The 24910-nt window shown below is 37.9% G+C and overlaps 1 protein-coding gene and 1 non-coding gene across 2 annotated transcripts in view; one reads left to right on the top strand and one right to left on the bottom strand.

Moving 5' to 3' along the window:
* Map4 (microtubule associated protein 4) overlaps positions 1-24910 on the top strand; it is a 167873-nt gene that overhangs the window by 4719 nt on the left and 138244 nt on the right.
* LOC141418732 (U6atac minor spliceosomal RNA) lies at positions 8394-8519 on the bottom strand. The gene has a single exon (XR_012443378.1). It is a non-coding gene; the product is annotated as a U6atac minor spliceosomal RNA (small nuclear RNA).

Raw genomic sequence — 24910 nt, 5'->3', positions numbered from 1 at the left:
GTGGAGTGGCTCAAGTGGTAGAGCCCCACACCTAGCAAGCATGAGACCCTGAATTCAAATCCCAGGACTGCCAAAACAAAACAAAAAAACCCCCCACAAACAAATGGGAATTTACTTCCAGTGCCAAGGCTACAGACAGGAGTCTTTAACAGAAGCCAGAATGGGACACAAGATCCTTCCAAAATTAAATGGGGGGTGATTCCCAAGTGCCACTTATCCTGAATCTGCCACCCGTAAATTGGCACCAACAGATGTCCCAGTTTTGCAGGACCAGATAGAGGTCTCAAATAGGACCTTCTCAGATAGGCAGGGTCAGATTTGGGGTGCATGCCTTTGGCAGTTTTAGTCCCAGTAGTTAGGATTTTCCACAAATAAAACATAACAGAGGGCTGGCAGAGTGGTTCACGTGGTAGAGGGCTTACCTAGCAAGCAGGAGGCTCAGAGTTCAAACTCTTGTACCGTCCAAAAGCAAAACAAAACAGCCATGCGCTGGTGGCTCACTTTTGTAATCCTAGCTACTCAGGAGGCAGAGATCAGGATGATCAATTTGAAGCCAGCCCAAAGGCATATAGTTCTGGAGACTCTATCTCATAAAAACCCAATACAAAACAGGGCTGGTGGAGTGCCTCAAGTGATAGAGCACCTGCCTAGCAAGCCTAGCAAGTGTGAGGCCCTGAGTTCAAGTCCCAGTACCAACAAAACAAAACCCAAACATAATTACCTTGTTTCCTCCATGTATCTTACGTCTCTTCTGAGCTAATTGCCCCCAGAAAACAGAAAAAGGGAGGGCAAGGCCAGAGGTGCACTTGTTCATTCTGTGACAGTCCCAGTCACAATTATGTTCCAGTGGTCATAGGTGGTAGCCACAAGTGGTCTGGCCTGTCAGCTCATGATTGGTCAAGTTAGGCCTTGTTAGAAGAGTCATTGACACCTGGCAGGTGGTTTGGTTCTTTCTGGATTTCAAGATGGCTGCAAAGTGACTGCAAGATAGAATAGTTCAGAGGAAGGGACACAGGCATGAAATGGAATCCGGGTTCCTAGCTTTTATCCTGCCTTCAATTAATTCGTGGGCTCAAGAAAGGAGTCAGTGTTCCTCAGCAAAAGTAGCTTTTAAGCACTTCTTGTGTTTCCTTTCTTTCTTGCCCTGTGTATGCTAGGCAAATGCTCTGCCACTGAGCTATATCACTAGCCCCCTTGGGAATTTTAAATTATTCTTTTCCACTCAAGTGTATGTGTGTGTGGGTGAAGTCATTTGCCTCTGGCCAAAAAGGAAGTGACTATAGCTGGAATTGATGAACTGTTCTTACTCCTGGTCCTATGCTTGTTCCCAAAGTAGTCTCTTCATATCAAGGCTCTAACAAGTCAATCTTTGTCCCCTCTTTTTTTTTTTTTTTTTTTTGGTGTTGCTGGGGTTTGAACTCAAGGTCTCAGGTTTGCTAAGCAGGCGCGCTACCAGTTGGAACACTCCACCAGCACTCTTTGTCCCCTCTTGATGAGATTTTTCTTTTGGAAACATGGTAGCCCAGTCTGGCCTTGAACACTTTTGATCCTTCTGTTTCAGCCTCCATGTGCTAGGAGTATAGGCAATGCCCACTGGAGACGTTCTTTTTAATTAAACAAGTTGCTGGCATTGAGAGCAAGAATACTTCCCTTCCCTCCTCCTTCCTTCCCTCCCTTTCTCCTTCTCTTCCTCCCTCCCTCCCTCCCTGTCTCTCTTCCTTCCTTCCTTCTTCCTAGGTTTGAACTTTGCTGCTTGAGCCATATCTCCAGTCCATTTGTTCTCTTTGTTTTGGGGATGGGACCTCATGAAGTATCTGCCTGGGCTTTCCTTGAACCACATTCCTCCTGATTTCAACCTCCCAAATAGTTAGGATCACATTTTTTCTTTTCTTTTCTTTCTTTCTTTCTTCTTCTTTTTCTTTTTTTTTTTTTGTGGTACTGGAGTTTGAACTCAGGATCTCATGCTTGCTAGGCCTACCACACGAGTCACTCTGCCAGCCCTTTTTTGCGAAGGGTATTTTTGAGATAAGGCTCCAGGCTGTCCTTGAACCTTGATTCTCTTATCTCTGCCTCCTGAGTAGCATTACAGACAATGAGCCACCTTCACCCAGCTTTTATTTTCTTTTGAATTAATGATTCTATTCTCTTTTGCTTATGTTGTTGCTGAGAAGTTATCCTTGGTGTTACTTTATGTCAGGTGTTCTGTACCATTCACTGATTTCCTCAAGCTGTGTAACTTGAGGGTCTTTGGCTTTCTAGCTTATGAGCCCCTATCTTTAAAAAAGTAAACAGAGCAAATGGACTGAGGTGTGACTCAAGTGGTAGAGCTCCTGCTTTGCAAGCATGAAGCCCTGAGTTTGAACTCCCAGTTCCACCAAAAAGGAAAAAAAAGAAAAAAATCCTCAGGGCATTCATCACTGTATATTATTCCTGAGGTCCTTCAGTGCTTAGCTGTTCTGCTTTTTCATCACATTTCAATCTTATGTTTGTTTTATATACTGGGATTACTTCTATCATGGTCTGCTAAAAGTAATATTTTGAAATATACATATGTGCACATATATTCTAGGTATTTTCTGTGACTATGCACATATATTTTTGTTAAAACAAGAACCATATATACTACTTACGAACTTTCAATATATTGTAAGCATCATTCTTTGACAATAAATACATATATAAAACACTACCATTTTTTTGTGGTATCAATTAAGTCACACATTTAGGAGTCTTTGTTATTCCCGGAGAGATAGTTCAAATGCTGTTACAAGTGAATCTCAGCATTTAGACATTAGTTTTTACTAAATGGAGAAGTAAACCAGAATTAGCTACTATCTTCAGTGTTACTTATGTTTGGGTAGGTCTTTGAACTTTAAAGTTTAGAAGTAAAATAAAAATGAAAGTGTTCACATGGCTTAACAAAATCCTATTAAAATTATTCTTTTTAAATTAAAATTCTTGTTCATATTTTCCATAATGTTGTAAGAGGGGTTATGCTTTTCAGAAGAAAAGCTGAGATAATTATGGCTTTCTTGTTTGTTCTTGAAGGAAGGAAGAGATGCTAGTTGTTTGATTCAATGAACCCTAGCATTAGTTTTTGCTAGAATTTGCAAAACATAAACCAAAATGATTCAAACCTTTTCCACAGTAGCTTTTTTTCTAATTGCTGTGTAATGTACTTCCAGATGTTCAGATTTATTAGGAAATCTAGATTTTCATATTTAGAATTTTTAATATTGGCTGTCTAGATTTATGTAGTAGGTCTAATTAAATATTACTACTCAGTTTTATTGTACTTTGCATAATCTTTTTCTTAGTATGTTGTAGATAGCTGTAGTGTAATTCAAATAGAAGCCAATAATTATAAATCACTTTATAAATGACCATAGCTCTAGAGGCATATAATACTTGAAGTTTTAATTTCTGTTTCTTGAAAATGAAAGCACATGTCATTTGTTTAGGAAGGTATTTTTCAACATAACATAGAGTTGAAATATGTTATTAGACATTTGAAATGTTATTGAACGTATTTTTTTTGGTTGTACTGGGATTTGAACTCAGGGCCTCATGCTGGCTAGGCAGGCACTTGAGCCACTTCACAGCCCTATTTTGTGTTGAGTGTTTTTGAGATAGGTTTTCTTGAGCTGTTTGCCTGGGCTGGCTTGGAACCTCGATCCTCCTGATATCTGCCTCCTCAGTAGCTAGGATTATAGGCGTGAGCCATTGGTGCTCAGCTCATATTTTTAAACTTAATAGTAATTGCATTTATTACTTTTTCCTTTGTAAAGGTAACAATGCTATGAAACCATTTAAATAATTAGAATAAAGGGGAAAATTACCAAGTTACCTGCTCCATAGTCTTTTACAAGCAGTTACCATTGAGAGGTGCTCCTTGGACAGTCTGCATTTTTCAGTTTGAGGTAATCATCACTATCTGGCAGTGTATCCTAGATATTCTAGACTAGCATCATTGGGATCACCTGGAGGGTTTTTTTTTTTTTTTTTTAGAATAGTTTGTCTTTCCACCTTTGACTCTGACTTAGTAGATCTGAGGTGGAATCTGAATTTGATTTTTTTTTTTTTTTTTTTTTTTTTAGTACTCAGTTTAAATTTGGGGCTTTAAGTTTGCTAGGTAGGTACTCTACTATTCGAGCCATTCCCCACCCTGATTTTTTTTTTTTTTTTAATTTTGGAGATGTAGGAATTGAACCAAGGGCCTCATGCAAGTGCTCTACTACTGATTTACATCCTCACCCTCCCCTCTGAATTTTTTAAAAATAGTACTAAGATTATCTTTTTTTTTTTCTGGTTTCGGGTTTGAACTCAGGGCCTCATGCTTGCTAGGCAGGCACTCTACCACTTAAGCCACTCCACCAGCTAAAAAGTACTATTAATGAGATATATAGTTCAGCAATTTAAAGCGTATTGTTCAGTGGTTTTTAGTATTTTTACAGTTGCATAATCATCACTGAAATCAGTTTTTACAACATTTTCATTAACCCTTCCCCCAGAAGAAACTCTTTGTCTCCTTTTCTATTTCCCCCAACATTCCATCTCTCTTTACTATCAGCCTCAGATTTTTATGGTCTGTAGTAGTGGTTCTCAGTTTGCTACAGTATAGTAGGATGTACTTAGTGAAAGGTGATCCCTAGCCCAAAGCTTGATTATGTGTTTTCTGAATGCACAAGGTATGTTGTGGTTTGCCTAGCAACTAGAAGGTCTTGGGTTCCATTCCCAACACCACAAAAATAAAATAATCTAAGTAAAAGTTTAGAAGATATGTGGTGGTAGGTTGAATTAAAATGATTCTTGTTTATTTTTTAATTGGTCATTATCTAGATTGGTAGACTTTACGTATCTTTTTAAAAGTGTTTCCTTCCCTCATTCCCTACCCTGCCAAAAACCTATAATAACATAAAAGAATGTGCCTTGGAGTATGATTTTATGGTTTATTTCAAAGAAGTTTTTTAATGGAAATTATTTGAAAAATCTCAGTAGTCCTAGAAGTAAATTTAGAGGCTGGTTGTGGCATGGCCTACTTGGAGAGGATTTGTGAGTTTGAGTGTTGTTTTGTGTTTGAAATTGAATGCTTTTCAGAGATGATGCTATTTAGTAATACCAACGTGATTCAAGATGTTGATCTTTCTGTCTCTCACCTCTCCATTCTTTGTCAATTTTCGTATTGTATAATGTTATTTATGTTAGGAGGTACGAGGTATTAAAGAAAGGTAAAAGTCATCATTTTTTTTTTTTGGGGGGTGGTGTGGATCAAACCCAGAGCCTTGTGCATGTTAGACAAGTGCTCCAAAACTGAGCTACATCTCTAGTCCTATCCCTTGTTCCTTTTATGTATATTATTGAGAAAAATCAGATACATAGTTTGTGGATGCAGTAACAGGGCTTCTTTTCCCCCAGTACTGGGCTTTGAACTTGGGGCCTACACCTTCAACCACTCCCCCAACCCTTTTTGTGTTGGTTTTTTTTGAGATGAGGTCTCATGATCTATTTGACACTGAAGTGAGATCCTCCTGATCTCTGCCTCCTGAGTAGCTAGGATTATAGGTGTGAGCCATCAGTGCTGTCTGCAATGCTTCTTTTAAAAAATTTTTTTTATTATTGTCATACTGGAGGTACATTGTGACATTTACAAAAGTGCTTACAATGTATCTTAGTTAAATTCACCCCTTTTATCATTCTCCTTTATCTCCCCAACAAGACTTCTTGTAGGGGAATTGTAGTGACTTATTGAAGTAAATTTTACAGTTGAACCTATTGTTAGAAACCTAAATGTAAAAATAAATAAATAAATAAATAAATGTGAACCTTTCCAAATTAAAAAGAAAGTTAAGCTGGGTGTCACCTGTAATCCTAGGTACTCAGGAGGCACAGATCAGGAGGATCACAGTTTGAAGTCAGATAGTTCTTGAAACTATCTCGAAAATATCCAACACAAAAAAGGACTGGCACAATGGCTCAAGTGGCTGAGGGTCTGTCTACTGCCTAGCAAATATGAGGCCCTGAGTTCAAGACCCAGTACTGCCAAAAAAAAAAAAAAAAGTTGTAACATCATATGGTAGTTTGTTTTTGTTTTTAAGTTGATGATAGGGGCCTGGGTTCTATCCCCAGCACTACAGATAAAAGGGTAATTATTACTTGAGTTAGATAACACAAAGAAAATCAAATAGTTATAGGAAAATTATATAAACAGAACCTTTCTTCATTGTGAAAATAGTATCTCATTGTTTAATTTGTATTAACATGAGAGAAGCTAAATATCTTTTTTTTTTTTTTTTGTTACTGGGATTTGAATTCAGGACGTGGGCTTGCCAGGGGAGTACTCTGCTAGCACTTGTGGTACACTTCCAGCCCCTGAACATCTTTTCATATATTTATTAGTCATTCAAATGTCTTTTTTTTTTTTTTTGTGGCCCTGGGGCTTGAACACAGGTCCTTGAATTTGCTAGGCAGGCACTCTACCACTTGAGCCACTCTGCCAGTGCATTTTCTTGATAGGTTTTTTCAAGATAGTATCTCAGGAACTATTTGCCTGGACTGGCTTCAAACTGTGATCCTCTTTATCTCTACCCCCTGAGTAACTAAGATCACAGGCATGAGCCATTCATTGGCACTCAGCTCATTCAAATTTCTATGAAGAGTTTGTGTCCTGGGTTCATTTTTCTCTTGATTTGTTGGTAGTTTTTCTATTTGTTTGTGAGAGCTCTTAGTTTATTATAGAAATTAGCCAATTGTGTATTATATGTAATATAGATATTTTCCCTATCTTTTGCCTTTTGACTTTTCTTACAGAATTTTTTTTTTTTTTTTTGCAAAGGAACAGCAGAGTTTTATTGAGTGAGAGAGAATGAAAGCAGGAAAGTATACTCCCTAAGGAAGAGGGAGAGTAGGCTCTGAGCAAGATGGCTTAGAAAGCAGTACCTGTAGCTCAAGAGCCACTTGTGAAATTTTTTTTTACATGAAAGTTTTTTATTTTTACATAGTCAAATTTATTACTATTTTGCTTTGACTTCAGGGCTTTTGACCTAATCAAGTAACCTGATTATTCCACTTGCCGAGAGTATGTGTTCCTGAGAGCCTTTTATTTTTGGGGGTGGTGCTGGGGTTTGAACTTAGGGCCTCACGCTTGCTAGGCAGGTGATCTACCTTTTGAGTCACTCTACCAGCCTTATTTTGTGGGTTTTTTTTTTTTTTGAGATAGAGTCTTTTGAACTATTTTCCCTGGCTGGCTTTGAACTGCAATCCTCCTGATCTATGCCTCCTGAGTAGCTAGGATTACAGGTGTGAGCCACTGGCGCCTGGCCCCTGAGAACTTTCTTGATAGACTTTGTGGTTGGGAAATTTAGTAAGACTTAGTTAGGAATAAAGAATTTTACAATGAAGAAAGGGTACAAAGAGTCATTAAGTAAATGATAGGTACCTCTTGCTTTTTACCATTGTGTAATGTTTCTCAGTGAAATCTGAAAGTGGATCCCAGTGAAATCTGAAAAATGAATCCACAAATGCTCTTATTTTTTAACTTTTTATTTGGAAATAATTATGGACTCAAATGAAGTTGAAAATAGTATAGAATCCCATGTACCATTTACCCAGCTTTTCACAATAGTGAATTTTACATCTCTGTAGTACAATATCAAAACCAGAAAATGGACATGGGCACATAACTACTAGACTGTAGATCTTATTCAGATTTCACTTTTTTAGCCTGCATTCATGTGTGTCGTATGTGTAGTTTTATGTACTTTTATTCCATGTCTAGATTCCTGTAGCCACCACGACAATTAAGATAAAGAACTATTCTGCTATCTTTTCCATGTTCACAATCCCTTCCCCATCCTTATCCCTCTCCTTTGATGAATACTGATCTAGTCTCCATCTCTGTAGTTTTGTTATTTCAAGAATGTCATAGAAGGAGAATCTTATTGTATATGAACTTTTGAGATTAGCTTTATTAAGCATAATATTCTCTTAGTCCATTCAAATTATTGCATGTATAATAATTTGTTCCTTTTTGTTACTAATTACTATTTAGTGGCATAGATATCACATGTTTAGCTTTATAAAAACAAAACAAACAAAAACACACGCTTCATTGCTTGAACCACACTTCCAGTACTTTTGCTGTGGTTATTTTGGAGTTACTTGATTAGTTCAAAATTTCATTCTTTATAACTGAATAAAATTCCATTGTATATAAATACCACATTTTCTTAATCCATTCATCAGTTTTTAAAAAATTTTTTTTCTTTTTTAATCCATTCTTCAGTTGTGGGACATCTTGCCTGTTTCCATAGCTTAGCTATTGTTAATAATACAGCAGTGAACATGGGTGTGGAGGTGTCTTTATTTTAACCTGATTTACATTTCTTCAGGTACAAAAAAAACAATGGTTAAATGCCACAAAGTTGATGGCACCACCTTAACGTTATGTGTGTTTTTAGTCCCAAGGGCCTCTTCTATCCTTGTCAAGGGGAGTTCTAACCTTCTCGCCTTTCATACAACACAAGTCTTCATAATCTTAATTTCCTTTTTTCTTTTAGAGATTGTGTCTCTCCACTTAACTCAGGCTGGCCTCAGACATATAAACCTTCCTCATCCTCCTTAGTGGATAATCATAATAATCTTTCTATGAAGACATCTTCCTTATCTTAATAATGGGGTGAATCCTAGCTACATGGGATTATGAGGATTGTGGTTTGAAGCCACACAGGGCAAATAGTTTGTAAGACCCTATCTTGAAAATACCCAACATAAGAAAGGGCTGGTAGAGTGAGTCCAGTGGTAGAGCACCTGCCTTGGAAGCGTGAGACCCTCAGCTCATGCCCCAGTTCCGCCAACACCCGGCCCCTAAAACCAAACCAAACCAAACCAAAAAACTGGTGTGGTAGAGGTTAGAAAAAGTGAATACCCAAGGTTTTTCCAACAAAAGGATAGGTTCCAATCTATGTCTATTTGATAATAAATTGTGTGTTTTGCAAGTGCCATGCAGCCATGTCTGGCAATTCTTTTCAGGCTTTTACTTGGTTTTTAAATACTAGAAGTTAATAAATATGAGATAGTAGTTTTACTTTTGATTAGGAGGCCCAAATCCAGAGCCAAGTACGTGAGATTGTAATACAAGAAGGCTGTGGTTGGTTCATTATCTGTGGTTTTCTTACATTGGTGTAATGGGAGATTATCAGTGTGATCATGATCATTACAGTTCTACATCCTATTTTCGTTTCAGAGTTAATATTGTCTGCTGTTTTTTGTTCTTGTTTTCCTTTTCTATTTCCTTTTATCTTTTATGCTTTCTCTGTTTTTGAAAGACAGAAAAAGCAGGGATGTGTTGTTGAAGAACTAGCATTTTTTTAAAATAAATATTTGTGAAGCTGATGACCAGGCTTTGCTGGGAGTTTTCTCTTGTTGACAAGTTCAAGAGAGAGCCTGCCTAGCAAGCATAATAAGGCCCTGAGTTCAAACCCCAGTACCTCCAAATTAAAAGAACAAGTTCAAGAGAGAGCATCATTCCACATGAAATTTTATTTTGAAAATGAATACAGTGAGAATCTGAGAAAATAACAAAACACCGAGAAAATAAAATTAGGGAACAAAACACTAACCTACTTCCAAGAAATTGTGATTACTCATTGAAATATAGTAATAATCAAGGTTTTGGGATGATGTTCAGTGGTAGAATGCTCACCTGGCATGCACAAGGCATTTGCATTTGATCCCCAGCACTGAAAAAAAGAAAAAAGTTGAAGAGTATGTTTTGTATTGTCATTGTGTTGATTTACCATAAGTTAGTTTCCTTTTCACAGTTGAGTCATATTTCCACCTCTTAGACTATTATCTATGTTTTCTTATTTTGTCAGTTTCATTTGATCTTCTAAAATGTTAGCTGTCTTTTAGCAGTGTGTGGTGATGGATGCCCTGTAATCCCAGCACTTGGGAGGTTCAGACAGGAGGACTCCAGTTCAGGCCAGCCTGAGATATGTGTTAAAACTTTTCAGTTCAGAACAAAATAAAACTAAACTAAAAAAGTAGCCATCTTCCAACTCCTTTTTTCAGTTCTGGGGTTTGAAATCATGGCTTCACCCTTGCTAGGCAGGTACTCTACCACTTGAACCACTCCGCCAGCCCGTCTTTCTAACTTCTAATAAGTTAAATAAGTTGGGCCAGGATACCTTACCACATGAATTCCGCTCTCACCCTGCTTAGTATTTCACGCACTGTTTGGGCTACCATGACTTCCTCTCTATCCCTAAAAGAGGACTATGACTTACTGTGCCTACTCTACCCTTATCTTATGGCTTTAGGCAGAATTGTTTGGGAAGGCGATTTTCTTTTTTATTTTTTTCTGGTACTGGGGTTTGAACTTGGGGCCTACACCTCAAGTCACTCCCATCTCTTTTTTGTGACCGGTTTTTTCAGATAGGGTCTTGAGAACTGTTTGACTGGGCTGGCTTCAAACTGCAATCCTTCTGATCTCTGCCTCCTGAGTAGTTAGAATTATAGGCATGAGGCACTGGTGTCCGGCTGGGATTTTCTTTTAGGGAGCTGATTCTGGTGACCATATGGAGAACTTGGTGAGAGGTGAGAGACGGTTTTCTGAGTCTGAGGAGTCCATGTGAGGGAAGAGGGTTTGAATCAAGACCTGTGAAATGGATAAGCAAGATGAGGCACTCCACAGATGATGATGGTGATGATGGTAATTATTTAGTAGACTCTTGGTGTGTGCTAGAAATAATTATTCTCCATGGATTATCTCATTTAACCTTTGTAGCAACTTCATGATTGCAGGTCTTAACATACTTATTTTATAGATGAGGGAAAATCCTAGAGAGGTTATGTGACAACCAGGGTTACCTAGTTTCATAGGAAAAGCCAGAATGAGAAGTCAGGCAGTTTGATTTTAGAAACTGTGTTCTTGACCATATGCTAGTTTGAAGGCTTTTTCTAGCTGTTCAATAGTGAAACAGTGGCACCTTCTGAAGTTATATGTAAATATTACTTGAAGTTTTGAAGTTGTCAGATAGACCATGAAAAGATGGTCAGCGATCATGTATTTCAAGGATCCACATACACTCAGTGGTTAGATTAGATTCCCTTGAAAGAGGTTTTTTTGGTGGTACTGGGGTTTGAACTCAGGACTTTGCACTAGTACTGGTCTTTGAACTCAAGGCCTTGCACTGGCTAGGTAGGTACTCTACCACTTAAGCCATTTACCCAGTACTGGAAAAAAAAGAAAGTCCCCTTCCCAAAAGAGTTGCTTTAGTAATTTTTTCGAATAGGGTCTCTTGTTTTTGTCCAGGTCGGCCTGGATCACAGTCCTTCTATTTATGCTTCTCAGGTACCTTTGATGACATGTGCATGCTGCCACGCCCAGCTTTTATTGGTTGAGATGGGTTTCTTGAGAACTTTTGCCCAGGTTGGCTTCGTACTGCAGTCCTTCCTATCTCTGCCTCCCCAGGAGCTAGAATTACAAGTGTGATCCACTGAGCCCAGCACTGAAGGAGCCTTTTAAGTGCCATGACTTTATGATTTGATAAAAAAGGAGTCTTTTTTTTTTTTTTTTTTTTTTATGGTACTGGGATTTGAACTCAGGGTCACGTGCTTGCTAGGAGCCACTCCACCAACTCTAACAAGGAGTCTTTATGTGGTTCAGATATGTACAAATTTTACTTAGCATGGTTTAGTTGGATAACAACCTCCTAGTTACATGGTTTAAATTTTACAAAGTATATTGGCTATGATGAATTGCATGAAGTAAAAAATTGCTAGTTCTTTTGTTCACAAAGTTTTACATAAATGAAAGATGTATATTAAGTGATCATTTAGTTCACTTCTGTCAATGGCTGTCTGTGACTGGTCACTATATGTCTGTTACTCAGTTCATGAATAGGCAGCAAAGCATGCAGATGTGTTCACTCTTCTTCCAGTGATAAACCCATTTGATGATCTATAAAAATGGATAGCTAAAAGGCAGAGTTGACCTACAAAGATAAAAGTGTATGCATCCAGCATTTGGGAGGCTCAAGCATGAGGATCACGAATTTGAAGCTATCCTGGGCTACACAGTGAGTTCAGTCAGCCTGTGCTTTGTAGTGAGACCCTGTCTCAGAAAACAAAAGAAAATAAAAGGTAAAAGTTCCTCAAAAACCCAAAAGTAAAGCTCAAATTACAAGTGAATGGATTTACAGAAGAAACAGTTTACTGGGGGAATGCTGATGCTGCCACACCATTCAAAAGATAATATGTAGCCAAAAAAACTTAGTGAAGATGAGCTTATCTCTATAAATGAGGAAAGTGTGACCTGGTCAAAAACATGAAGATGTTCCAGAGGAAGTGATGCTGGCAAGAAGTTTTACATTAAAAGAACTCTTGAAAGTACAAACTAAAATTTTGGAAGGTGTTCCAAACTTAGAAAGAATTGTGACAGTTTGCTAAGCCATAGAAAAAGATACCAACTCATCTTGAATTGTAGGATGAGAAGGCAAGCACTGTTCAAACTATTCCTGTTTTTTTTTTTTTTTTTGTCTTTTCAGATAGAGTTTCGTTGTGTAACCCAAACTGTCCTCAAATTCTCTATCCTCCTGCTTTTGCCTCTCAAGTGCTGTGAGATTACAGGCATGCAGGATCACACATAGGCTACTTTTATTTTGTATAAAGAAATTAAACAGTGTAGTTTTCAGTATTTCTAATGTACTACAGTGTACTAAGTACTGGTTTCTTTGGATTTTCCTATATAATTATAACTGCTCTAGTCAATGTAAGGGAAGCTTTATTGAAGTCCCAAGGAAATAGGACCTGGTCAGGAGGTCACCCATCAGTGGACAGAGGAACCAGCGGAGGGGTTACTTGACCTTCTTGGGGGCAGAGGTTGTTGGCAGGCTCAGGCATGAGGATCACGAATTTGAAGCTGTCCTGGGCTACACAGTGAGTTCAGTCAGCCTGTGCCACATTTCTTGTGGCAGTTGGCAGATCATCTTGTTGCAGTTCTATTTTGGGGAAAGCTGGTGCAGGTGGAGCACCAAGTGTAGTCTGGACTGTTTTCTGGATGTAGTCACAGAGTGTAGCTTTCCTCCAGTTGTTTGCCAGTAAATATCAGACTCTACTGATCAGGTGGGATGCCCTTCTTGTCTTTGATTTTTACCTTTACATTCTCCATGGGATCACTGGGTATTCAATCCTGAGGGTGATATTCTTGCCCATAAGCATGTTCATGAAGACCTGCATCTCTGCATCTGTCCCCACACTCTCTGGCACTGACCTGCTTGGCCATCTGGCTGAAGAGAAAAAGCTGGGTACAAATTTTTGTATAGATAGATGTTTTCATTTCTCTTGAGTATATACATTGGAGTGGAATGTCTGAGTCATGGCGACTCCTGTGTTTGACCTTGTGAGGAATTGGCAGACTTCCAAAGTAGCTGTATCTTTTTATGTTCTCATTAGTAGTGTATGAGGGTTCCAGTTCCCTTATCTTTGAAAACACTTACTGATTTTTTTTCTTTTTTCTTTTTTTTTGGTGGTATTGAGGTTTGAATTCAGAGTTTTGTGCTTTGCAAAGCAGGTACCTTGCTGTTTGTGCCACACTTCCAGTTCACTTTTGGTCTGGTTATTTTGGAGGATGGGTCTTGTGAACTATGCCTGGGCAGGCCTCCAACCTCCATCCTTCCAGTCTCAGCCTCCCAAGTAGCTAGGATTACAGGCGTGAGCCATGGGCAGCCTGCCATTTGCTTTATGTTTATACTAGCACTGTGTACCATATTGTCTTGATTGTTGTGGCTTTATAATATGTTGAAATCTGGACATGTGAGCCCTCCAATTTTGTTCTTACTTCAAGTTTTGTCTTGGCTATTTTGAGTCTTTTGAATTTCCATATGAATTTTAGCAGTAGCTTTTCAATTTCTGCAAAGAAACTAGCTGGAATTTTGGTAGAAATTTCATTGTCTTTATGAAGTCTTTGGAAAGTATTGTCATCTCATTGTTAAGTAGTCATGATCCATGAACTTGGGGGATATCTTTTCCAATTGTTTAGATCTTCTTTACTTTCTTTCAGCAGTGGTTTGTGTTTTACACAGTATAAATTGCACTGCACTTCTTTTGTTAAATTCTCAGCCTCAGTCTCTTAGAGTAGCTGGGATTATAGGTGTCCTCTCCCTGCCTCCTCCCTCTTTCTCTTTTAGTGGTGTCTGGCTGAGTTACCTGGGCTCAGCTTGAATTCCTGAGTTCAAGTGATCTGCCTCATCCTCTTTAAGTATGAGATTATAGTGTGCTACTGGGCCCAGCTCAAAAATTGTTTTCTTAAATCCATTTTGAATTCATTTTTGTTTGATGCTCTTTAATACTGATTTTGCTTAATTTAAAGAATTGGTTCTTAAAGAACCAAGAGCTTTTTTTTTTTAATGCCATACTGGGGCTTGAACTCAGGGCCTTCACCTTGAACCCTTCACCAGCCCTTTTTTGTGAAGGGTTTTTTGAGATTTTGAGATACGGTCTTGCGAGCTATTTGCTTGGGCTGGATTCGAACGGAGATCCTCCTGATCTCTGTCTCCTAAGTAGCTAGGATAACAGGCTTGAGTCCCAGCAAGAACCAAGAGTTTATAATGGCTTATAATGACATGTAGTGGAGGCTTGTATTGTAGGGTGCTCTTAGGGAAGATTTATTTCAGCAATGACTCAAGAATTTTGGGGTCAGATTCTGAGCTGCTAATGATTGTTTTTGAGCTACAATCCTCTTGTATGTCAGGATTCCAAACTGATGAATACATATGTCACTTGTATGATAAAAGTGACTATTTTTCAAAAGCCCTTTCAGTTATAAAGCAAATGACTTGGTAACAAAAATGCCTTTCATTCATATCATTCTCTGTTTTCTGGGGCTAAGGACTATAAGTTAAGAGGAACAGTTAGATTTTGGTGGTTTACCAAGTTGTTTTGGTGGAAGTCTATAAAAGAATTGTTGAGCCAAACAGCTTGAAGATCTATTAGCAGGGCAGAATCCTCTTTCAAACACTTTGGCTAACCTTCAATTTAGTATAAGAGTAGTTCAAGCTGTGACTTCTGAGATTAAATCATAGAAGCAACTATTGATAAGGAGAGTTTTATCATCTATATCAGAACCAGTTGGGCTACTTTGAAATGCAGATCCCTGTGCCCCTCCCTAGATTTACCAAATCTGATTCTGGAAGTAGGAATCTGTAATATACTTTAAACCACCTTCCTAGGGTTGTCTACATTACAGTTTGAAAACTACTTTTGTTTATTTTGATATCTATAATGTGCTTATTAGGATTTTTTTTAACTCTTAATTTAGGGTGCTTTTTTTAACTCTTAATTTAGGATACTTTCAGTGCTGCTTCTATCTTTGAAAGAGAGCATCCTTCTGTAAGCTTGCTTTTGTCCTGCAGGTTGGCAGGGGAAAGAGGAGTAGCCAACATACAAAACTACTGCTTGTATGCGACCAAAGACAATAGTTATTTTATAGCGTCCTGGGAAGAGCACAGCCATGAAGTAGGAATTGGGGCTCTGCATCAGGCACTTCTTAGGTTTTCTGTTTTCCTTTGGAGAGAGATGAAAGACTGTGAGAAGCATGTTTTTAGGAGGTTGTAAACACTGGAAAACTAAAAACTACTTTTATTTTTGTTGTGTTGGTGATTGAACCCAGGGCCTTGCACATAGTAGGTAAACCACCAGTGAGCTACAAACTTAGTCCTTGATTTTTTTGAGACAGAGTCATGATTTGTAGCTCATGCTGGCCTTGAACTCACAATCCTCCTGCCTTGCCTCACAAGTACTAGGATTAGTGGCTTGTGCCACCATGGCCGACTGAAAACTATTTTTTTTTTTTTAATATCTTTCTATTAAGTTTTTTTTTTTTTACCTTTTTTACCAGAACTGAAAATTTCAAATTGTGGGTCACAGCCAACTCTAGAAAAAAAACTAAACAAAACAAACTGGCAAGGTGGTGCACCTCTGAAATTCCAGTACTCAGGAAACTGAGGTGGGAGGATCAAGAGTTTGAGACAAGGCTGGCCTGCAGTGAAAGACCCTGTCTCAAACAAACAGAACACTAGGCTGGAGGAGTGGCTCAAGTTAGAGTGAAGCCCTGAGTTCAAATTCTGGTACTGCTTCCCCCACCGCACCCCACCCCCCCAAAAAAAAGACAAGAGGCTGTATTAGAACAAATGTAGCTAACATAAGAGTGGTTGGGGCTGGGGGTATAGCTCAGTGGTTGAGTATTTGCCTACCATGCACAAGGCCTTGAGTTCAATCCTTAGTAACACACACACACACACACACACACACCCCACTACCACCACCACCAACACACACACACACACACACACACCCCACTACCACCACCACCAACACACACACACACACACACACACACACACACACACACACACACACACACACACACACACACACCCCACTACCACCACCACCACCAAAAACCAATTTTCAAATACTTTACAACTTTCTTTTCTTTTGCACCTTCTCAAGACTGACCTCAACTGCCTTTATCATGGTGAAAGCCTTTATGACCTGCAGAAAACGCTTTATGATGTGTGCTTACACTGTTTTTATGACTTATGCCTATATGTGTCTATTCTATAAACTGTGAACTCAATAGTAAGGGTTTTTAGAGTGATCTTTGGGTGCTTACCAGTATGTGTTTTAGTTCTGGGAGCATGGTAGTTGTAAAATAAAATGTGTGAATGAATGAAGCAAAGAAAAGTGTGCTGTGTCTTTCTAATTCTTAGGTCTTCAGTTTTTTTCTTTTGATCATACCCATGGTATGTGTCTACACACTCACACACACATTTTATATCATTACCCATACACATGCATACATACTCATGCAATAGAATTTTCATGAATCAATACTTAATTGTCACTGTGAAATGCACTGATATCTTCTACTCCATTCTCTTCTTGAGTTGGGTTTTTTTTTTTTTTTTTTGTGCTCTACCCCTGAGCCACTCCACCAGCCCTGTTTTGTGTTGAGTATTCTGAAGATAGGGTCTTGTGAACTATTTGCCCAGGCTGGCTTTGAACCTCAATCTTCCTGATCTCTGCCTCCTGAATAGCTAGGATTATAGGCGTGAACCACCAGCACCCAGCATCACAATAATGATAATGTATATATTTTTTAGCATTAAACAAGTTTGAAAGTTCTTCATTTTGTTCATTTGTGTTTTATTTTTGTTTGTTTGCTTTTGGTGTCACTAGGATTTTTGAACTAAGGGCCTCAAATGTGCTCTTAACTGCTTATGCCCACATTTTGTTCACTTGTAACCAGACACCAAAGAAGGGGAAAACTCTGTAAAATAAGTGAATTTTAAAAAAATGTTTACTGTGTAAGCAGTGTTTTTCCTATGCTTTCTTTTCCTTTTCTTTGCCAAAGCAGTAAAAACAGATCAGGTTTCCTGGGTTATCACAGCTTGTAACAAAAAGCTTTTTGATAAAGTTGAGTAGTTGGGTTAATAGGATGAGATCATTCTTTTCTAAGTAGTGTGCAATGTTCTAAGTATTTGTTGAGACAAAAACATGCCAGATAGGCTAACTACACAATAGGCTTGACTTTGTGGTTATGTTTAGGGCAGTAGTGTGGGTTTTCTGTGTGATAGAATACTACTGATATGTGGAAGAAGGTGAAAGGTACTTGGCACAGTACATGGGCACTCTGGCTGGCCACGTGTAGAAAGAGATTAGGATGATAAAGGGGCTCAGGATACACCTAAGGTTGGAACATAGGTTTTGGCCATCATATCTTAAGATGAATTAAATGAAAACTGAGTGGCTCTTCTACATTTAGACCAACGCATTGCTAATTCAGAATTATTAAGGACTCTTGGAAACTAGGGAGAAATGTATGTTTTAAAAATGGTAGATTAAATGTTATGTAGATTTTATCTCAATTAAAAAATTATTAAAGAAAAGTGAGAAGAAAACTAATATTCTCATTTTTCTACTTGTATAGTGTTAAATTGGACTCTTATGAGCTTTAACCAGGGTTTCTGTAGTAACCAATAATTAAATAGAAAAGAATCCATATGATGTGAGCATGCTAGCTGGAAAAGGATAGGATAGCTATTTGGTGCTATATCCAGTAGGTATTTATAACTGGACTTTTACCCCTGAGAAAACTAAAGCATTATAACTCAAGGTAGGAACTGATCAGAATTATAATACTTTCTATCTTACTCTGCTCCCTGATTTGGAATACAGGACAGAAAGGAAATCCTAATTTTAGTTGAGAATCAAGGATGACCTTGGACAAATCTCTTTTGTTAAGTTCTTGTCCCTCTTACTTATAAAACAAAGAAGTTGGATTTAGATGCCCTTTCCAGAGTTTTGTGATTTGTTTGGAAATGCAAGGCTCACATTGCTAGGGATTTTTTTGATTGTTGTTATTGTTTATTTGTTATTGTTGTCTGTAAATGTATTAGAGTTGGTTACTCTAATAAATGTTCTATTGCTGTGAAATATACTGTCCTTTTCTCTAGATTTGTTTCCGAATACTTGTCCTGGGGATAGTGTGGACAGTTTGTTTTTCTGGATTTCAGAAATTTCTATAAATAAGGCCTCGGGTTCTTTTTTTTTTTTTTTTTAATGCTTAGACAGTGTTAAATACTGAAATAGCACTAGCCTGAAGTATTTGATTGAGTAGATGCTCTGACCTCTTTAGAGGCACACATTCTATTTTCAGAAATAGACAATTTGCCAATTATATATCAGTTTTTTTTTTTATGTAAGTATGCCAGTCTAAAGACTTTATTTATTTTTTTTGGTGTTGCCACCAGTGCTCTGTACAAAGGAAACAAAGTTTTCATATATTCTTGAGAATATAACTTAATGAGCCAGACGCTGGTGGCTCACGCCTGTAATCCTAGCTGCTCAGGAGGAAGAGATCAGGAGGATCGCAGTTCAAAGCCAGCCCACGCAAATAGTTCCTAAAACCCTATCTTGAAAAAAACCCATCACAAAAAAAGGCTGGTGGAGTGGCTCAAGGTGTAGGTCCTGAGTTCAAGTCCCAGTACTGAAAAAAAAATATATATATAAGTTAATGAACTTGGTGCCAGTGGCTCATGCCTGTAATCTTAGCTATTTGGGAGGGTGAAATTAGGAGGATCAAGGTTTGAGGTCAGCCTGGGGAAATAGTTTGTGAGACCCCTATCTCCAGAATAACCAGAGGAAGGCGGATTGCAGGTATGCCTCAAGCAGTAGAACACCTCCTTTGCAAATGCAAAGCCCTGAGTTCAAACCCCACTCCTGCCTCTCCCCCCTCACTCCCCCAAAAAAGAAAAAGGAATATAGTTAATGATTTACCAGGCATGGTGTCACATATCTGTAATCCTAGCACTTTGGAGGCAGGACAGGAGTATCTCAAAGTTTCAGGCCAGCATTGGGCTACATAGTGAACTTGGGCTACATAGTGAATCCCTATCTCAAACAAAGAAAACCCCAAAACAATTTGCATCTTAGTGTTGCTTTTGTAGTAAAGCATCTTGATGTAATGTTTCATAAGAATCATACATCTGTCTGGAAGACCAATCTAAATTCCTGTTTTTAAAATATTGCCAAGTATTTTATAGAAACCTTTTTATTTAAGTGGAATGTGAGCATTACTGATACAGTTTCTTGTGGGAATGCCTATTTACAAGTAATTTTAGGTTTTGAGAACCTGACATGGCAGACTTAATCTTAAATCCTTAATTAAAAGGAAGTCTAAACTCACGGAATAATAGAGAAGCAGGACTTAAATTTGCATAGCAATAATTTTGGCCAAAATATTTGACTAAATAATCCTGATTCTCATCCTATTTTTCATTAACTGAAATTGTGTAGCTTCTTTATAAGTAAAGCACATTGAGCCAGGTGCCGGTGGCTCACGCCTGAAGTCCTAGCTACATCAGGAGGATCAAGGTTCGAAGCCAGCCCAGGCAAATAGTTTGAGAGACCTTATCTTGAAAACACTCAACACGAAACAGGGCTGGTGGAGTGGCTGAAGCGGTAGAATGCCTGTCTAGGAAGCATGAGGTCCTGAGTTCAAACCCCAGTACCCTCTTCCCCCAATAAGTAACAAATATCTATAAAGTATCCAGGAGAAGTGTATGTATATAAGTATATATAGTTTTTTGGGTTTTTTTTTTTTTTGTTGTTGTTCTAAAGGTAACAGTTAAAGAACCTTTCTCTCAGCATACTATTTTTTTTTGGAAACAATATGAGCCAAACTTATATTGGGGCATGCCCATAGTTGCAGCTGCTCGGGAGGTGGAGATAGGAGGATCATGGTTGAAGGCCCAGGCAAATCTTAGTGAGACCCTATCTCAAAAAACTTGCACAAGCTGGTTGTTGTGGTTCATATCTATAATTCCAGCTACTTGGAAGTCAGAGATGGGAGAATCACAGTTCAAGACCCTATGAAAAACAAATCAGGGCTGGAGGTGCTCCTCAAGCAATTGAGCACCTGCTTTGCAAGTATGAAACCTTGAGTTCAATTCTAGTCCCACCAAAAACAAAACGAAAAAACCCAAAGCAAAAAGGACTGGGAGCATGAATTGAGTGGTATAGTGCCTGCCTAGCATACTGGAGGCCCTGAGTTCAATCCTCTGTACTGCCAAAAAAAATTATAAAAAAGTAGAAAAAAGAAATGTGTGTTCATACCTTACATACCTAATAAAAATTAGTACTAGTTTTGAACTCAGTGCTTGGCACTTACTGTCAGGTCAAGCCATATGAAACTACAGTTTCTGTATGTAAAAAATAGTCAAATAACAATGATTTTTTTATGGTTCTAGTCAATGCTCAAATTTTATTGACTGGAACTTAGTCAAATGACAAAATGTTAGCTGAAAAAGAACTTCATGGATAATTCTTTTTGTTTTATAAGCAAAGTGAGGTGATAGCCTGACATTAAATTCATCTTATGGCAGAATTAAAGAGAGAGCAGATGATCTGTTAGTGGTGATTATTTTAAATCTGACTTGAGTTATATTAGTCCTCTCTTATCTATGAGGATAAGTTCTGGCACTCCCAGTGGATGCCTGAAATTATAAGTAGTACTAAATCCTATACACTGAGGTTTTTTTTTTCTAAGTACATACATAGCTATGATAAAATTTAACTTATGAATTAGACACAATAAAAGATTAACAAAGTAACTAATAATAGAATAGAATAATTCTAACAATATTCTGTAGTAAAATTTCCAGCATCAGTACTGTTGTGTTTTTGGTGTTATTAAATAAGGATATCCTGAACATAATCATTACAAGTATTATGATGCCAAGTCAGCCAGTATGACAACTTAGAGGTCTCCTAAGTGACATAAGGGTAGAGTAAGCTGGACAAAGAGATGAATTATGAATTATGTTCCTGTCAGGATGGAGCAGAATGGCATGAGATTTCATCATGCTCATCATTGTGCTCAATTTAAGACTAATGAATTGTTCATTTCTGGAATTTTCCATTTAATATTTTCAGACTGGCTAACTGAAACAGCAGAGAGAGAAACTACAGATAAGGGGAGAGTGCTGTATTGTTAACAGCTTGGGATTTTTTTTTCCTTCTGTAGAAAGAAAAGCATAATAGAAACTATATTTGACCTAATAGACCTAAACGCCCATGGTACTGTTCCGTAGAAATGATCGCAAACACCGTCTTCTCATGGTATATTTATATAATCTACTTTAAAAATACTTAGAAAATAAGGAAGGTAGTGGAATAATAATTTATAAATCTTTCGTGGTATAGAAAGTTCAGCCATATTTTTTTGATACAAGTCAGAATGTGTCAGTCACAACACTTGGGATAGATGTCTTAGATTTTTGCAGCATTTTTGTAGAAATTTAAGGTATGGTTTTATAGAAACTATCTTGCTCCCTTTTATGGTCTTGTAATGGATGTTGAGATAATAGTTTTTATTTCTAACCTTGGCATGGATTTCTTTTTAAAGTTTCTTCATTAGAAAGTTAGAAGACCTGGTTCTCTTTATCAACTAGTATAATTTTTAGAATGCTGGTTTCTTTTTAATCAGTTTCCTTATTTGTAAATGAGAGTGTTAGCTGTGTAAGATGTCTGTATTAGGTTAACTAATGCTATCTTTTAAAACATATCTAGCATTTCAGTAGACTTAACACAATAAAGGTTTCCTCCTCTTTCCATCCCCCTCGTTTTTTTTTTGAGACAGGATTTCACTGTATAGCTCAGGCTTGGATTTGTGATCCTTTTGCTTAGCCCCTTGAGTGCTGGAATTATGGGCATATACCACCACGCTTGACTTTAAAGGTTTATTTCTTGCTCAGATCATACTGTTGAGTTGTTTGGCCTGTGACCTCCATGTGATTGAGGAATTTCATATCTTTATTTCTGATGTCTTTAAGTTTTCCACTGGATCCTTTGTATTTAGTTGGTTGACAGCAAACAGTACCAGGAAAGAGTCTCTTAAAAAATGTTTTGATGTGACTGGGTGTGGTGGTACATGTTCGTAATCCCAGCTACTTGGGAGGCTGAGGAAGGAGGATGGCAAGTCCAAGGCTACCCTGGGCAACTTATTGAGACACTGTCTCAAAATTAAACAGGGGGGTGGGATAGGGATGGAACTCAATGATAGGCTGCTTGCCTTGCCTGGCAAGGCCCTGGGTTCAGTGCTTAGCACGCCAAAAAAAAATTTTTTAAGGTGGGTGAAGCATATTAGTTCAGCTTACATTGCATTATGTAGAACCTAGTTACATGGTCTCAACTTCTAACTCCAAGGGAGGAGGAAATGTCTTTGAGTATCAGGAAGAAGAAACAGGATTGGTTATGTCTTTGTACATTTTTCATTCTGTATGTGACACCAAAATCCTTCTCCTGTTGCATATTGCTTTCTTCTAGCTTTTTGGAATGCTCAGTACATAATTGTTATCTGTAGTTACACTGTACAATAGCACCCCAGTGGTTCCTGCTTAGGAGTTTTCTCCTTCAAATGAGACCATGTCTCTCTCTGTCCACCTAGACACAGTTACTAACATCTCTCATTTTTAAAAAATTTTTTGTTAGTGTATATTAATTGAACAAAGGGATTTCATTGTGATATGTCTATACATGCATATAATGTGCTTTGATCAAATTTACCCCCTTAGTTACAAATTTCTTGATAATGATTTTAGTTTGGAAGTCAGAGCATTTCTGGCGGTTGCTGTATTTAGGAGACCTCCCTTCAGATGATTATATTATTCTTATTTGTGGTTTTATTTGAGGCTTAAACTTCTCTTTTATCTCATTATGTCTTGCTTATTTTTGAATGATTAAGATGCATGTATTGCAAAAATCTTCCAGTGCTTGTGTAAAAAATACAATAGAATATTGAACACAGCCAACATCAGAGCCACATAGTCATTGTCCACCCATGTTCAGTCTATCAGCCCACTAGCTAAAGGGAGAACAGACAAACCTTGTATTATCTTTTTTAAAGGTCAGCACATGTAGACTTTCAGACCAATAGAGAAACGCATTCCAGTGAGTGAGGAGGCAAAGTTCGCTTTGTCTTCTTCCCACTTAAAATTAAACTTGGTCAGCAAAAGTCTTTAAGTTGATTTCAATTGCTGTTTTAGAGTCATCTCCATCCTTTTCCTTCTTTCCTCTTTTTCCTCTGTGATACATTATACACATTCTTTAGTACATGAGTACAAAACATGGATCCACTCTGTGTTAGTAAATAGCCAAATTATTAAGTACATTCTTCTTAAAATATGTAATTCGCTCAAAATAATGCCACAGTTCAGTTTGTATTTTATTTGGATTAGTACTTTCTTGTGTAGTTCCTCTCCCAAAAAACCAGCTTCTCCATTTTTAATTACCCTTCCCCTTGTCCCCTACATACAATATGCCATCTGCCCTACTTGTCGTTCAGCTTTTCAATTTACACTGTTGAAAGGTTAATTTTGGTCAGAGTTGTTTCTGGATCTAGAATGTTATCATCTTGCAATTTTATTTCTCATATAGGATAATGGTATTATTTCTTAGATATTTGGCTTTCCTAGAATACTGCATTCATTTGTCATTTTCTTGGAGTTCATACTGAAATTTATTTTCAGAAAGGGTACCTGGAAAAGAAACTTTTTGGATTTATTGTGTGTTTGAATATCCCACTTCCATCTTCATTTGATAGATCAGTAGGGTATTAAAAGCTAGTTTCAAAGTAAGTTTTCTTGCTGGGTGTCAGTGACTCACTTCTGTAATCCTAGCTCCTTGGGAGGCTGAGATCAGGAGGATGGTGTTTCAAGCTCAGTTTGGGCAAATACTTAGTAAGACCCCATCTCCAAAATAACCACTGTAAAATGAACTGGAGGCAGGGCTCAAGTGGTAGAGTGCCTGCTTTGCAAGCATGAAGCTCAAACTCCAGTTTTCCCCACCCCCCACCAAAATTTTTTTCTCTTTGTTTTTGTTTGTTTTTTTCATGCTGGGTATTGAACCTAAGTTCCCTTGCATTGCTAAGCATGTGCTCTACCACTGAGCTACACCCCAAAGCCTCGTCTCAGTTTTAAAGGCTTCACTCCATTGTTTTATACAATCCAGAAAACTAGAAAAAAGAAGCCAGTCTGTTTCTTCTCTTAACATGATAGGTACTGCTTAAAGGAGTTCTTGTTTTTCTTTTCCCTTTCCCATCCTTATCTTTCCACTGTCTCTCTCTTGCCTGTCCCCTCAATAACCATCCCCCACATCACAAAAATATTCTCCGTATTATCTTCTAGAAGCTTTATCGTTTTACCTTTCACATTTAGGCCTGCCATCTACCTACAATTTACTTTGTATACATACTGTGAGGTAAAACTCAAAATATCCAATTGGCCTAGCAGCACCTGTCACCACTACGCTCAGTGTCACATTTATCATATATTACGTGATCTGTCCCCTA

This window comes from Castor canadensis, chromosome 17 (assembly GCF_047511655.1).
Source record: "Castor canadensis chromosome 17, mCasCan1.hap1v2, whole genome shotgun sequence".
In the NCBI taxonomy this organism is placed as follows: domain Eukaryota; kingdom Metazoa; phylum Chordata; class Mammalia; order Rodentia; family Castoridae; genus Castor; species Castor canadensis.
This window is presented reverse-complemented; position numbering and strand designations above follow the sequence as displayed.